The sequence below is a fragment of the Coturnix japonica genome, chromosome 10, assembly GCF_054131305.1.
Source record: "Coturnix japonica strain WE chromosome 10, WE-NBRP24, whole genome shotgun sequence".
Classification (NCBI taxonomy): domain Eukaryota; kingdom Metazoa; phylum Chordata; class Aves; order Galliformes; family Phasianidae; genus Coturnix; species Coturnix japonica.
In genome coordinates, this window is record NC_140672.1 from 4425276 (window position 1) to 4441930 (window position 16655).

Genomic DNA, 16655 nt, shown 5'->3' on the forward strand with positions numbered 1-16655 from the left:
GAGAGCAAAGCGCTCCTTAAAAACCTCACATTGTGCCTTGAAACAGTCTTTAATTAACCATAAGATAATTAAGGTAGGGAAGGAGCACTGAGACCATCGAGCCCAATCTTCAGCCCATCACCTCCTTTATTTAATCACAGAATAATTAAGATGGGGAAATAGCACTGAGACCAGAGTCCAACCTTCAGCTCATCTCCTTCTTTAATTAATCATGGGATAATTAGGGTAATTAGGCAACAGCGAATGCTGTACTTATGCAGTTGGGCTCTGCTCTGAATGTCCCACTGACTCCCAACTCTGTCTTTAAGCGGATTAATTGCATTACATGCACCTCTGAGTTGATTCCTGGAATTGATTACCCCACAGAAACCCATAGAGACCCACAGAGACCCATAGTGTTGGAGCTGGGGCAGTATGTTTGGGCTGCAGTTGGAGGGTCCTTACAGATCAATGAACCACAGAATGGCCTGGGTTGGAAGGGTACGTAAGGATCACAGAACCACAGAAAGGTTGGGTTGGAAGGGTCCTTAAAGATCATAGAGCCTTGGAACAGCTGGATTGGGTTGGGTTGAAAGGGTACTGATAGGTTGCAGAATCATAGAATCATAGAATGACATGGGTTGGAAAGGACCTCAAAGTGATCTATTCACACTGTTGTCCTGTGCTGGGAGAGCAGCACAGCCTGAGGCACTTTCCTTCCTCACTGAGCTCACTTCATTTCTGAAGCCCACCCCATGCAGACATACATCATCAGCTTCAATACATACCTCTCTTTCAGGACCTTTGTGGGCAGTCCATCACCCTGCTCTGAAGCCTTCTCTCTCTTCCTCTCCCACACACTCATGCATCCAGCAGTGCTGTGCATGGAGTTGATGACTGCTGACCTATGGACCTACTCACATCTACATCTCCCTCCATGTGTGTATCAGCCCACAGCTGGTACTGCCCCACTGATAGGGGCGGATCACCGAGTGGCAGAGGATGGAGATATCCTCCCATTCTGCTCTCTTGGGATTCTTTATCTCTTTAAGGGACTACTGAGACTGCAGTGTTTGTTTGGCTCCAGTGGCAGTGGTTTATAATTATGGCACGCAGCTGTGCTGACAGCTCTGATTCCTGTGGGCCTTAATAAAAGTCATCAGCTGTTTGTTAGCAACTGTTCATTAATACTTATTATTATCTTTTATTTTGCCGTACATGATTCTCATCTGGGCATTGCATTTGTGGGTAAAGAAAAGTTGGTTAGAAAATGAAAGAAAATCAAAGCCCCTTTGCATTGCAGTTGAGGCTCCCACCCATGGAGTGGTGGAATCACCGTCCCTGGAGGTGTTCCACCAATGTGGGACAGCGGGCAGTGCTGGTGGGCAATGGGTGGTTGGATGAGGGGATTGTTTGGAGTTCTTTTCCAGCCTTAATGACTCAGAGCTGGGGCTCAGTGAGGGCTGGCCGCCCCTGAGAGGTGGGTGGCCTTTGGGATGGAGTTGTGTTTTGCCATTAGAATCAGATTGTAATGAGAAATAATTACGCACAGAGGTAATTATTAGGGTTAGAGTTAAAGTTAGAGTTAGGGTTGGGATTAGGATTTGCATTAGGGTTAGGGTTAGGGCTACGATTAAGGTTAGGGTTAGCGTTTGGGTTAGGGAGCCATCTCCAATGGTCTCTTCATACAAAGTGCCATGTTGAGGTCCCATTCAACTCATGCTTTCAAGATGGAGAGCCTACCAGGGGTGTTACCCTGCTTGACCCCTTCTCTAACAGGTAACAACTGTTGGTAGATGTGAAGGTTGGGCAGAGCGTCCATGATATTGCAGAGATCTCTATTCTTGGAGATGTCAGAAAGGTGATTAGAAAAATGCTTTCTTGAACTTCCAGAGGGTGGGCTTTGACCTGTTCAGGACGCTTCTTGCAGGGGTCTCTTGGGAGTCATTCTTGAAGGGTAAAGAGATCCGGGAAGCCCAGACAATTCCTCAAAATGGAAATCTTAAAGGCTGTTCCTGAGTGCCATAAGGTGAACTCGGGTGGGAAGGACACTGGTGTGGATGATCCAGGAGCTTTTGTTGGGACTCCAGGAGAAAAAAAGAGACTATGTCCTCTGAGAAAGGATGGCTGCTTGGGGAGACTACAAAGAATTTGCTGAGAGATGCAAGGAAGAAGTTAGAAAGGCAAAAGCCCAACTGCAACTCAGGTTTGCCTGCAGTAAAAGTGAAGGAGAAATCCTCGGGATGAAGTTCAGTCAGGTCAAGTACTGGGTGCTGCACTCGGGACACATCACCCCCAGTCTGGAGCACAGTGGGGTCTGATGAGGAGTGGCTGAGTGAGCTGAGATGGGTCAGTGTGGAGGAGTCAGAGAAGATCCATGGCACTCTATTAGGGAGGTTGTGATGAGGAAGTGTTTGGCCTCTTCTACCAGGCAACAAACAAGACCCGTGAAAATGGCCACAGATTGCACCAGGGGAGATTTAGATTAGATATAAGTGGCCTGTGGTAGGAATGATGGCAGTGGTAGGAATGCCGCTTTGCAACACCGGAGGCCTGGGTTCGAATCCCCCCTGTGGCGCAAGTGGTAGAAGTGCCGCTCTGCTACACAGGAGGCTCGAATCCCGGGGGTTGGACTCAATGATCTCTAAGGTCCCTTCCAACCCGCATGAGACTGTGATACAGTGATAAGGAAAATCTTTTGCTTATGTGGAGTGGTCAGGCACTGTAATGACCTGCCCAGGGAGGCATTGGAGTCACCATCCCTGCTGGTGTTCAAGGCATTGGGATGTGGTACTATGAGATATGGTTCAGTAGCTCAGTGGTACTAATGGTGATGTAAGGACGGTTGGACAGGATGGCCTTCTAGGTCCTTTCCAACCTTGTGATTCTATGATCCCATGTTAATATCTGCTTAAGTGGATTATAACTTATGCTTCTGATATGCAAATGAGCTCCCAGCCTCTACCTTTCACATTCAAATGTACAGTTGAATTTGGGGATGCACAGAATGGAAACCCATCATCCTCATCAGTTTGTTTCCTCTCATAGAATCATAGAATCACAAGGTTGGAAAGGACCTACAAGATCATCTAGTCCAACCATCCTCCCATTACCGTAGCTAGAGCAAACCATTAACCCATATCTTGTAGCTCCTCATCCTCTTGAACACTGCCAGGGATGATGACTCCACCACCTCCCTGGGCAGCCATTCCAGTGCCTGACCACACTGAGACAAAAAGTTCCTTCTTATGTCTGGAACAATGCCCTGAGAGACAGTTGATTCATATGGAAAAGCTGGGTGTCTCTTCCCTTTATTAAACTGATGTATCAGCCACTCCTGGAAGAGTCCTGAACGACAGCCCTGAAATGGTCAGGTTTCAGGACAAGGCCTGGTGTGACTTCCTTTGATTTGGATATAGCCCAGTGTCCAGGAATTAAGGCAACTCCAGTTCCAGAGGCTGATGGTATCTGATCTGCTTCCTTTGATATTACAACTAGTTGCTGGGGGGGGATTGGATTTGCCCTACCTCTCCTGCTCGCCCTGCTTCTAGGTGTTGCTGCTTCCACTCTATGCTATGTGGAACATCCCCATCAGCAGGCTTGGTGCTGGATCCAGGACTGGTGATCTCATCACCCCCTTTAATTGTTTTTACTAACTCAAGTCATACTTGAAGTTCCTATAAACCTTAGGAGATGCCTCTTAACAAGTGACCAGCACTGATGGACTTCAGTGCCTAGGGCAAGTGATGCTGTTCCAGACATACCCCCTTTATTCCTAAAAGAATACTTAACTGGTATCATTCTCCTGGCTGGGTGGCTTATAGTCGACTCCCACTTTACTTCCTTATCCCTTAGTCCATGCCCAGAGCTTCTCAGCCACGTCACTGCCAATTGTAAGCTCCATGCAGAGGTCAAGTGGGACACAGAGGGCACAGCATTCTGCTGGGTGGACACAAGTGTTGGTTTAACCGGATGGGACAAAGCACTCCCACCACGCCCTCCTGGGAAAACGGCCATCCCAAGAATGGCAGTCTGCCTATTCTATGACCCCATATGAAATGCTCCTGCACTGATTGATTAAAGGGCTTTAAACCAGGTCCGAAGGGGGAAGGGAGGGGAAATGGATGTGACAGAGAAGGGCTGAGGGATGTTGTAGTTGCTGTTGGAGATTGCAGGGAAAGCCCACTGGATGCACAGCAGGGAAATGTGGGGTGAGTCTCCTCTTGTGCGTGCAGGGGAAGACGCAGAGGAACTGTAGGCTGAGCTGGACAGGGAGAGGAACCCGACAGCCAACACACCTTGTGCACCAGCAGCTGCTCTCGTACGTAGGTGGCCACTACATCCCAGATGGCAACTGCCTCTGGAGGGCAGAGGAACATCAGGTCACACTCTGCATCTGCCACTTCCCAGCAGCCCGACTGCCTTGGGCCGGGTGTTGCCATGTGCTTCCATGCCCTAAAGTCGACCCCTTGCCCTAAAGTCTAGCGCTGTTCCCCACCAGGACCAAAGCCACTATAACTCAGAAGGATAGATGGCAAAATGGTGTTTATTGGGGGTAGTTAGCATCTTATATACTTTCATGACCTCATCTACAACCCCCTGAGAGCACGTCTGAAATATGCACCCAACATACATCACAGGGCAGAGGACACAACAGGGGAGGTACTGCCACGTCACATCCCGAATCCTTGCTAATGCCTACAACACCCAGGAGGGAGGTGGCAGATAGAAAGTGTCGTCTCCATCCCCAGCCCCACACGCAGACAGCCCCGAGGTGGTCCCCGTGCAGGGCCTCTCCTGCTGAGCACCAAGATGGGCTGCAGCACCGCTCCCGTGGTGGCTGTGGGCATGTGCACCTTCAGTATCACTGCATATCAGACCAGAGGCACAGCCCGCCTGGGGCCATTCTGGCTCATCCCAGGTTGCTACTTGTTGGCCCCGGCCATGCCAGAGCTCATCCCTTCAGATACGCCTGCTCTGTGCCAGATGCTCCTTCAGGATGCAGGACCCACTGCCGTGCTCTGCCTTCACCCCCCTCCAGGGTGGCCGTGTATCAGACGTCACCACGGTGACACGGTGGCAATGTGACCAGTGCTGGCAGCTGCCCATTATTACACTGGCACAGCAGCCTCCTGCCTGCCATGACACAGCAGGAGCCCAGTCCTGCCCCTTGGTAGTTGCCACTGCCCATTCCTGGACCCCTTGTGTGCCAGCAGCACCACACCAGAGGTGCTGGCGGTGGGCCCCTCGGGCAGGCTGGCCTCACCATGAGACGCTGAGCCCGCCAGCGTCTGAGGCTCTTCTTGTGCTGGCCTGAGCTTCTCGCTCCTAGACGTCTGTCATCTGGTGACCGGGAGCTCGGTGGCTGCAGTGCTCACTTACTCCCTTTGGACACTGAGGGCAGGCTGGCCTTCGAGCATGCTGAAGACCACGGGGTGGGTTTCAGTGCCCTGACTCGGCCCAGGTCTCCTGCTTGGCCTTGGGTTCCACCTCAGCCATGGCTTTGGCTGGATGCTGCTCAGGCAGAAGACAGCTTCTCGAGGAAGTCGTAATACAACTTCATTTCAAAGGTCAGACCATCAATGAGAAGCACTCCGACGTCCTTCTGGACCACAGCGATGTTCTCCCCATTCTGCAGGCAGCTGGGAAGCAGCAATACAGTGCTTTGGATGCACGTCTGCACCCTCTGCAGGCTCACAGAAGCAGCTGTGGATACCTGGCTGTACTACAGGTGCTCCACCTACCTGTGGGCTGAAAAAATACCACAGACGGTGCTGATACGGTTGCTGTTCCACAGCAAATTTCATAGAACTGCTTCTAAGGGACATCACTTAGAACGGCCCCGTTTTTGGACGGGCTCCTCAGACAGTCTGCTTCTGAGAAGGGATGTGGTGGCCCTCTTTGCCCCATCCACAAAGCCAGCAAGGGTTTAATCCCCCCTCCTACCTGACAGGGACTCCCTGCAGGACTTGAGGTGGTGCACAGCTATGAGGTTGCTGGCCAGGTGAAACACGGGCCAGCACAGGGTCACGGTCCTTTCCTCCGTCTTGATCTCCTTGGAGATGATGTCAAAGGAGCCGAAGGTGGGAATCCAGATCCTCTGCGAGTGGAGGAGGAAGAAAGGGCGGACACGTTACAGGCTGGCTGGAGGAAGAGCTGGAGTTGGTCCTGAGTGGGGACAGAGCTCAGGAGCCCCCTCCTGCTGTTCTGAGGCACAAGCCAGGGCAGCGGAGACGGCTTTGGGGCTGCACAGCCCTCTCCTTCCCTTCGCCCTCCTTCCCAAACGCACCTCAGCAGGGAAAGACGGGGTGAGTTTTCTTGGCAGTTCTGAGAACTCAGTTTGCCACTGTTACCCTGGAAGGTTCCCTTTCCCATTAGGCCCACTTGTGCCCTGTTCCTGGTACTGGGATCATGCTTTGTAGGGTCCGTTTGCCCAATATATCCTCTTACCTTCCCTTACAACCAATTTCCATAAGATACTAAAGGGCAGAACAACGTGTCCATCTGGGCATGCACCCACCTGTCAGCTTGCTCTCTTCCCTTCTAAATCATTATTGCACTCCTGTCCTCTCTAGAATATTTTACAGGTTTCGACTCAGGTTCAGAGACCTTAAGCTTACCGTCTGGAACTGAAGCCTTCTTCAACTGCCTGTTCCGCCACATGATCCATCATCTTATTCCCTGTTTCCTGTACAGTATTGTCTTTCTGATGTCCTGTACAACATAAAATAGCCATTCGTAGACACCATATCCCCCTACCGCCCCCGATAGGCCCCATATTCCTCTCACAGCCACCCATTTCCTCATATCCTTTGGTATCCCCCCACAGCCCACTACATCCCTATATCCCCCAGAGTGAGTACTATACCTATATTATACCTATGTACCTAAGTTATATCCTATACCCATCCCACTGCAACCTACAGCCCCATACTACCCTATATTCACCCCTCCCCTGCATAACCCCATATAACCCTGTACCCCTCTACAGCCCCATATTACCCCATAACCCCCACGACCTCACCTGCTGCCTTGCTGGAAGGGGAGGTTTGGCAGCAGCTCCACTCATCAGCAAGTCCTCCAGAAACTTCCTTCTTTCCTCCTGAGCAGGAGACTGGATGCAGATCTGACAACAGAGGGCTCCTCGGGCAGGCTGGGCTCGACACGAGATGGTGCTGCTGTTTCCTTGGCTTGTTCCCACGCTTCCCTGATCTTCTGAACTCTCTTCCGGAGAAGCTTCACCAAGTCGCAGGCCAGATGGTCTGTGTCGGGCATCGTTGGGTGCAGCCCTTGAGGAAGATGGTGGCTCTTGGCTGCAAGCTCCACCCTCACGCTGGGCTTCCTCTGCTCCTCCTTCTTCAGCGAGGAAGCTGACACGTCTTGTTCGGCCCAGCTCTTCTTGGTATTCCGTTCCCTCCTGGCCCTGCTGCTCAGATACAAGCACAAGTGCTGCTGGAGAATCAGTGCAAAGCACAGCCTGAATCGCTGCTACCTTGCACTGAGAAAAGGCTGAGATGCACCACAGCCTCACCTGCTGCCTTCTTGGAAGGGGAGCTTCAGCTCCACTCATCAGGAAGTCCTCCAGAAACCTCCTTCTTTCTTCCTGAGCAGGAGACTGGATGCTGAAACCTTCTCCAAACTCATTATTAAACAGCACCTGGACCTGAAGCCCCAGGAGAAAACACAGTTCAGATCCAAGACCAAAAAACAGTCATATTCTAGCACAATACAATTCTAATTCCGATTTAAATTTCAGGACTAGCATTTCACCCACCCTGCCATGGAAGGGGAAAAGGGAGCGAGAAAGGGAAGGGGAAAGCAAGGGAGAGCCTTCTAGCCCCACATGCTCCTATAATCTACTCTATAGCCCCATACATCAACAATAGCCCTGTATCCCACTACAATCCTCCTACTGCCCACCCACAGCCCTCTAGAGACACATATCCCCCAAAATCCTCCTATAGCCTACCCAGAGCACCCTACGCCCACGTTTAGAACCGTAGAGCTTCCCCACAGCCCTATATAGCACCCCAGCTCCCTATAGCCCCCCACAGCCCAGCATCAGCCCTGGATCCCCTCCACAGTCATCCATACTCTCCCCAGAGCCCCCGCTCTCCCATATACCCCTATACCTCATCAAAAGTCCCAGACAACTTTCTAGAACCCCATACCCTTTCTATGCCCACTAGCAAGTTCCCCATAGCCCCATATACACCTACATCTACCCCTGCAATCCCCCTAGCACCCTACAGCCCCATATCCTCAAATAAAACCCACACAGCTCTATATCCTTCTAGAGCTTCCCAAAAGCTCCCTAGAGCCCCACATCTTTCCCAACAGCCCCCTCACACATCTCTATATTCCCACCTCAGCTACCCACATCCCCAGATCCCCCTACAGACACCAGCAGACCCCACATTCCCCTCACATCCACCCATTTCCTCATATCCCTTGGGATCCCCACACAGCCCACTACAACCCCATCTCCCCCACTATTCACCCCTAGATCCATCCCACTGCCCCCTACAGCCCCACATTACCCTGGACGCTCCCTACAGCCCCCCCACGGCCACACATTACCCCACAGCCCCCTCAACTCCCCCATCCCCCCCACTCCTCCCCCACTGCCCCCTACACCCACAGCCCACCTCAGCTTCCTCTCCCCGGCCCCGGCCCGGCCCCATTCTCCCGCACACCTCCGGCGCCGCCGCCCTCAGCCCCGCTCCCGTCGTGCCGCGGTTCCGTCTCGGTGCTGCCCGGACAGCTCCGGCGCGCAGCGGCTGCAGCGGCGCTGCCATGTGAGGTGACCCGGGCTGCGGCCGCGGCTTCAGCCGAACGAAGGGAGAGCCGGGAGGCCCCGAGACACAAGATGGCGGCCGCTCCCGCGCGCGGAGCCTCAGCCAATCGGAGCCGGCGGCGCTGCCTGGGGAATCCTACCAGGCCAACATACAACCTGCCCGGGGCTCGCTGCCAGGCGACAAAATGGCTGCCTGACCTGCTGGGCCTGTGAGGCCAAAAGCCAGCCAAAAAGTTGGGGGGGACCTTGCCAGACCTGAAGCTGGTCATGCGGTTAGGGGGCCCTGCCAGGCTAAAAGCCAGCTGTCTGCTCTGCGGGGTACTGGCGGGCCAAAAGCCTGCAGGCTGGGGTCCCTGCCCAGCCAAAACCCATCAATCCCGAGGCTCCTTGTCAGGATAGAGGCCTGTTGTCCGGCCTGTGGGGCCTGGGTTACCTTGCATTCCCTTAGCATAGTTAGTGAAATAAGTTTTCCTCCTTAGATGGTTGCTGCTGCTCTCTTTGTTTCCTTGTGCCCATCTCCCATCTCCCTACCCCTTTCCTTTTCCCTTCTTATTTGTCGTGGGCCGGGGGCCCCACGGCCCTACTGCCCCTCCTCCCCTACCCCTGGCATGGGCAGATTGATCCAGATAAGTCCAGGACAGAGATGTGTGTGTTTCTGAAATCTCTGTTCCACGTGGTTGCCATGCGACAGATGGCAGCAGAGGGGCACTCTGACCAACTGCTGTCTGACACGGAAGCGTGTCTGAATTAAAGGTGTGGGACTGAACTCCTGTGTGCACAAAACATGGCACCCGCTGACATCCTTTGTGCCCTGGGGACGGTGCTGGCCTCTCTGACTGTGGCTGTGGCTTTAGGGCCTGAAGCTGGTGCCGGCCTGTCTGGCTGTGGATTTAAGCCCCATGGCCGGTGTCAGCCTCTCTTGTTGTGGTTTTCCACCCCAGGGCTGGTGCCCGTCCCTCCAGACGTGTTTTTATGTCCCAGGGCCAGTGCTGGCCTGTGGGGCTGTGGTGGGAATGCAATGTTTTTTTCTGCATTAGAGTTTGAACAGGGCAATTAGCAGCATGTTTTAGAAATACAGTTGCTGAATTATGGGATCAATTCTTCCAGTGGAGCCCTCCAACAACCAACAAAGCCTTCAGATGACTGCAGTCACCTTCTGCTGGCAAAACAAACCCTCTGATGGGCAGCAGCTTGCTGCTTTGTGTGCAGGGAAGGGAAGGGTGGGAAAGGGAGATGTTGACATCTCCTTGACAGACAGCATGGTTCGCTCATCATAGCATAATGATTTGTTCCTGATTTGATCAGAGAATCTGGAGAGCAGTGTGGCTGTTTCTGACTCCCCTGAGAGACACTGCTGTGGTTGAAGAGATGAGGCAGGTGATGATCTGCAGACAAAGCCGTTCTGCCTGATGCTGCTGTTGATCAGGTAGTAGGGAGCGTTCAAAAGGCTGCCTGCCTCCAAATGATGCATGATAGAAAGCTGCAGCCATACAGTGAATCACCCGTTGATCCTGAGAGGATGACTCCTTTCATCAGGGGGCTTCCAGAATCACTGAAACCCATAGGCATACAACTGCCAGGGAAGATACAGGCTGTGTCCCAGGGAGAAAGAACCCGGGCAGTGTTAGAAGGAACTATAATGTCCAGCAATCTGCAGTCAGGATACAAAGTATGGACATGGGTGGAGGTTGCCCGAGAGTTAATTAACTGTGGGAGAATACATGGGCCGGTGGTTTCTTCCACCAGTTAATCTGAGCCAAGGGGAGTGAGGTTTGCAGCAGTCAGCCTTGCCCCTGTGCCACCCAGCCCAAAGCTCAGTGGGGCTGGAGGGGTTTCATTTGCACTAAGAGCAGGTAGGTGAAATATAAACATAATTGTCTCTGGACACTGGGCTGTCAAGAGGGCATTCCACGAGATTTGATGGAGGGATTACCCACAGTCAGGTTAGAGAAATCAGTTAATTGGTGGCCAGAACAAAAGCTCAAAAAGCTCAAGGAAAGCTGCTGCCTTCGCCCCCCTCCAGCCCAAGGTGGGGGGGGGGCAGTGAAAGGTGGATGTATCAGAAAGCATACAACAAAAGGAGAAGATCCTCGATTTAACACCTTCTGTCCCAAGGCCTCACCCACCACCTTTGCCATTTGCCCCTGTGAGACACCATCCAGTTGCCGAGAAGCCAGGGAAACACTTCTCTCCCTGGCCAGCCTGTGTGGATTGATCCAGCCAACCTGAGGCCAGCTTCCCTAACCTTAATGAAATCCCTTAACAAATACCCTTGGAAGGTTAAGGACACCCCCAAAAAGGAATATAAAATTAACACTTGCTGGATTATTCCCTCATTTTAACCATATGAACAAATCCCCCAAAGGGCAAGTTGGGGTCTTGTTTTATTTCACAGAAGATCCCCGTGGGACCTTGATTGAACACAGAATGGCTGAGAGCTGCCTTTACCCATTTGTGTTTCGTGACAGAAAAACTGAAGATGTGACCGTGCCGGAATACTGAATATACCTCTGTGTCACATGTTCTGTTTGTAATAGTGTTTTGTCTTGATTCGTTGTGGTTGTGGGTTGTGATTTGATATCAGTCCTTGGATCTGCTCAACTCCACCATTGGGCTCAGGGTGTTTTCAACTCATCCTGTCTTTCTGGTGCTCCCTGCACAGTGACACCATCCCTTCTGAGCCCTTCTGTCACCCCTTTGGTCAAACTGGTGATGATTTGCATGGAACTCCTCCACGGTGCTTCCAAATTGCCAGCCAACTGGGAAATGAGCCAAGGGACCCACCTGATATCTGTTAGGTGTGCTCAGAAAAGAAACGCTTCGTAAAGCCCTTTGCACTGACGCTGTTCAGTGTCACGTCAGTCCAGGAGCAGCATCCAAAACGTGGCTGTTGGAAATTGTCTGAGTGTTGGTAAGAGATGTGTGTGTTTGTGGGATTACCCTTGATGGTTCTTACTGTGGGGTATCCTACACACTGCCCTGTGACAAGTTCAGCAGACCGTCACAGTTCTTGAACTTCCAAACCAGCATTTCTATCTCTCAGCATTTGAGCTGGTTTGGAAATGTTCAAGTGGAAAGTTCTTGAGACACTGAATCACCTTTGAGAACACTGCGTGGTGTCACGGCGTTATCTAGATCAGTCTCTGTCCATGACAGGGGGGCAGTAGGCCCATGGGACAAACCGCTGACAAATGGGAAGGGAATAAGGGAAAGGGGTAGAGAGATGGGAGCTGGGCTCAGGGAAACAAACAGAGAAGCAGCAACAATCTAAGGAGGAAAACTTATTTAACTAATTACAATTTAATTGAAATTGAGGCTAATAAATCAAGTAAAATAAAAGAGAAAGAGAGAGGTTTCACACTTGCTGCCAGGCAGTGAGAGAGAGAGAGAGCTAGCGTCACTTCCGTGACGTGCTTCCCTCTCTGACCGTGAGATCCTCTGGGAGGTGTAGTTCTTCTTCTCTGTGCTCCTCATGATGTTATGATGCGGAATACCAATAGCAAAGATGACAAAACCATGACAAGGACTAGAAGACATACTGAGCAAGTTTGCTGATGATACCAGTTTAGGAGGAGCTGTTGCCTCCACCGAGGGTGGAGAGGACTTGCAGAGAGAAGTGAGTCCCAGTTGGTGCATAAAGCATAACAAGCGCCTGATTGTGCACCTGGGCAAGGGCAACCCTGGACATACACACTGACTGCACAGCCTGCAGCTGACAGACAGAGAAGAGAGAAGTTGGACAGTGCTTACAGGATGTGTATGGTGTGAGCTGGCTGTGAGCTAGCTGCAAGAGCATTGCTCACAGACCACGACACGGTAAGTCTCTTGCAGTAGGTAATGCAGCTGCTTTTAATAGAGGGTTATCTAAATGTGGGACATCCCATGGAAGACATGGCTGCAGGCTCTGCATGTTTCTTTACTGTGGAAAAAGCCTTCTGCTTTAACTGAGGGTTTCCGTGCTGCAGTGTCAGAGCACAGCCCTGAGTGCTGCGTGTCCCAGCACGGCTGCAGGCTGTGCAGCCGGGGCTGCAGGCGGGTGCCCGGGGCTGTCCAGCAGATCAGGGTCCCTGCTGTGCCCCAGGGGTTGTGTGCCGGGTATGGGACTCTGCCGCCTGCCAGGCTCAGCACTCAGCCTGCCCGGGGAGCTGCCCAGGGCGCTGCGGGGAGATGTGTGGGGGGAAGGAGCCCCCCGGCAGGGCTTGTGCTGCCACAGCTGCTGCCTGGGGCAGGGGATCACAGCTCCACTGCACAACAGGGTGTTTGTAGGGGTGCTTTGCAGGAGGAGAACCAAGGCAGAGATTTTCCATTTCCTGCTCTGAGGGAAGGCAAAAAAGATTGGAGGCAGAAATCTAAAAGGGGCTGTGAAATTTGGACACAGCTCTGAGACTCACAAATATTTCTTCAGTCCATCCTTAGCCTCTCCTTCCTAAAAGGATACAATCAGTTTCAGTTCTTGTTGTTTTCTGCAGACATTAATATGTTTATTAATATATAATATTATATAATATATGTTATATATATATGTGTGTGTGAGTGTGTGTGTGTATGTGTGTATGTATGTATATATATATATATGAAATATATATGACATTAGTATGCATTAATATATAATATATATAATTAATATAAGACATTAGTATGTATTAATATATATTAATAAAATTACTTATCATGCAAACAGGCTGATTTCTGTAAGAGAAATTGAAGTGCACAGAGGCTGGGGCTGGGGTCTCGAAGAGCACTTGGAGTAAAGAGGAAAATATCCAGGAGGCTGGGATATGATTAGGAAATGAGAAGAAATGAAGAGGTCTCTTCTACTCCTTTAGGGATGGTGAAGCTCATGAAATTATATTCAAGTTCTGGAGTTAAATGAACATTTTCCAAAGGGAAATGAAAAAAATATAGTATAGCAGGAGGAGTGTGCCTGAGAGTGGTCTGGACTTGTCATTATTTTCTGCACTCTGAGCAGGACTCCAAGCCCAACAACAGCAGATGCCCAACAGCAGCTCCATCAGTGAGTTCCTCCTGCTGCCATTGGCAGACACGCGGCAGCTGCAGCTCCTGCACTTCTGGCTCTTCCTGGGCATCTACCTGGCTGCCCTCCTGGGCAACGGCCTCATCAGCACAGCCGTAGCCTGCGACCGCCGCCTGCACACCCCCATGTACCTGCCATTACGTTTTCACTGCCTCTCTGTCAAGGCAATGTTGTGAACCAGTTTTTCTGTGAAATTCCCCAGATCCTCAAGCTCTCCTGCTCAGCCTTCTACCTCAGGGAAGGTGTGTTTCTCATTTTTAGCATCAGTTCAGGCTTTGGGTGCTTTGTTTTCATAGTGGTGTCCTATGTGCAGATCTTCATGGCCGTGCTGAGGATGCCCTCTGAGCAAGGACGGCACAAAGCCTTCTCCACGTGCCTCCCTCACCTGGCTGTGGTCTTCCTGCTTCTCAGCACTGCCTCTTTTTCCTACCTGAAGCCCCCCTCCATCTCCTCGCCATTCATGGACCTGATGGTGGCAATTCTGTACTCGGTAGTGCCTCCAGCAGTGAACTCCCTCATCTACAGCATGAGGAACCGTGAGGTCAAGGATGCAGTGAGGAAAGTGGTTACTAAATGTGTTTCAAAAGTAGTGAACTGCCCATCTTTTGGAATCCATGACTTGTAATGCAGCTTTTTACTCTATCAAGCTCTCTTTTATTGATTTTTCTGTTCATTTTATATGTGTAATTCATTGTTATTCTTTTTATATAAATATATACTGTAATGTTTTTCACTAAAGCATCATTACTCAAATCAGTTCCTATTCAGTTTGTACCTTATTAGTGTATCCCATACACACTGTACATAATGAACCATGCTCTCTGTGAACCTTACAGAATAAAGGTCATGCAGTGTCTCTGTCTGTCCTCCTTTTTCTGGTGCTGTCCGGGTCAGATGTTCTCAGAAACCCACAGTCCAGCAGGAAGCACACATCTGTTTATCAGAATGTGCAGTGGCTTCAGCCTGCGACAGCTGATGGGCCATCCCTGGGCTTCTGGCTGGCATCTGTGCTTTTAGGTTCACATCTGTCAGTGCCTCCGAGACACCAGCAGCAGCTGCTGGTTTGCACACTGGTTGTCAGGTCCCCTCTTCCTCATTCCCCGTGAGACCCTGCACAGGACAAGTTCTTGGATATGGGTTATCATGTCAGAAGTTTCCAAGCTTCCTTCAGGGCTTCTTCTGTTTTGTTCACAGAGGTGGTCACTGCCTCCAGGATGGTCTGTGGAAGAGAAATCCTGCACGAAGGTCTGATTAAAGTTACCCAGGTTCCACAGGAGCCATTCTGGAGCCTAGGCTGGTAGGTAGAAAGCTGCCCCTAATGAGATGACTGACATGAGGAGGTCAGGAGTAGCCTAGAGAACACAGATAGGAAACTGAGGGGAGGGAAGAGGAGCCTACATGCCATGCTCATAACCGTCTGCACCAGCAAAGGTGACTCACAGTTACCTCTGCTGAAACACCCCTTCCACTGCCTCACTCTGTTCACATCCACTGTTTGGACTACAGAAACATTTGTCGAGCTTTGGTGAATGTCAACAAGTGCAACCTTTTTCTTCTTGGAGGAATTCAGTGGCAAACCTTTGCTTCATGTGCTCCTCCATGTCAAACACCATTCTGTCAGACTGCCCCTCTGCTGTCATCTGTCACATGACAGCAGTTTTTAATGGGATGTTGGTGGCAAGGTTCAACCTCAGCAGCCCCACCTCCAACATCCGCCTCTGATTTTACAGCCCAGGTAATAGAAGAGGAGGCATTACTTTTGGAGCAGCTCTTATTGCTGAAGGTTAGTGGACCTCCCTGTCGCAAGGGGTTGGAACTTCGTGATCCTTGGAGTCCCTTCCAACACAAGTCATTCTGTCCTTGATGAATCTCATAAAATATACAATGTTGTTAATAGATAAATAACAAAACATTTTAATTTCAATCTTTTTAAATTACAATATTGACTCAAAACAAAACAAAACAAAAAAGTGAGTAAGAATTTTAAAACCACTGGGATATTTGTCATAGGTTTATACACTGTTTAAATAACAATTTTACGGTCAAAGCACAAGACCCTGGGGTCTGTGCAGTGCTAAGAGATACTGCAAGCACTGGAATGCCAAAAACCAAAGTAGACCTAAATATGGCTACTTCAGTTTTCCGTGGGAATGAAGTCTGATTAAAGGACAAGGGGGGCTGGAGCGCCTCTTTTTGGATAGCTGTACTCTGTGACTTTCCAGGGGAGAAGATACAAATTAGCTGCTGGGCAATTAATGGGTCTGCTTCTTAATGACCCACTGGAATTGAAACAGGTGTCATGGTTTTGTCATCTTTGCTATTGGTATTCCACTTCATAACATCATGTGGAGCACAGAGAAGAAGAACTACATGTCCCAGAGGACCTCACGGTCAGAGAGGGAAACACGTCATGGAAGTGAAGCTCGCTCTGTCTCTCACTGCCTGGCAGCGGGTGTGGGTGTGCTTCCAAGCCGTGCGCCTTCCATTCCGAAGAAGGACTCTTGGTCTTCGGAAACCTCTCTCTCTCTTGTATTTTACATGATTTATTAGCCTCAATTTCAATTAGATTGTATTATATAGTGATATCTTGCATTCTGATATCATAGTTAGAAAAATAAGTTTTTCTCCTTAGATTATAGCCACTGCTGCATTTGTTTCCTTGAGCCCAGCTCCCATCTCCCTACCCAGAGAGAGTCAAGGGGATCTTGGCCCTAAAAGCCCCAACAACTGAAAGGCAGGTCTGACAGTTGCTGGGATGAACAGAATATTGCTGGCAATGGATAGAGGATTACAGTGGAAAAGTCAAATTTCTTTATAGTAAATTAAACAAAGACAGATTACTTA

The 16655-nt window shown here is 50.5% G+C and overlaps 2 long non-coding RNA genes across 3 annotated transcripts; one reads left to right on the forward strand and one right to left on the reverse strand.

Moving 5' to 3' along the window:
* Nucleotides 1–4507: 4507 nt before the first annotated feature.
* LOC146759164 (uncharacterized) lies at nucleotides 4508–6763 on the reverse strand. Of its 2 annotated transcripts, XR_014932391.1 has the most exons (3): nucleotides 6600–6758; nucleotides 5926–6079; nucleotides 4508–5730 (listed from the first exon to the last, which is right to left on the reverse strand). It is a non-coding gene; the product is annotated as an uncharacterized LOC146759164 (long non-coding RNA). The 2 variants fall into 2 exon arrangements; XR_014932390.1 differs by having other exon boundaries at nucleotides 5926–6763.
* A 5434-nt stretch (nucleotides 6764–12197) lies between these two features.
* On the forward strand, nucleotides 12198–14667 carry LOC146759165 (uncharacterized). The gene is made up of 2 exons (XR_014932269.1): nucleotides 12198–12592; nucleotides 13458–14667. It is a non-coding gene; the product is annotated as an uncharacterized LOC146759165 (long non-coding RNA).
* The last annotated feature ends 1988 nt before the right edge of the window (nucleotides 14668–16655 follow it).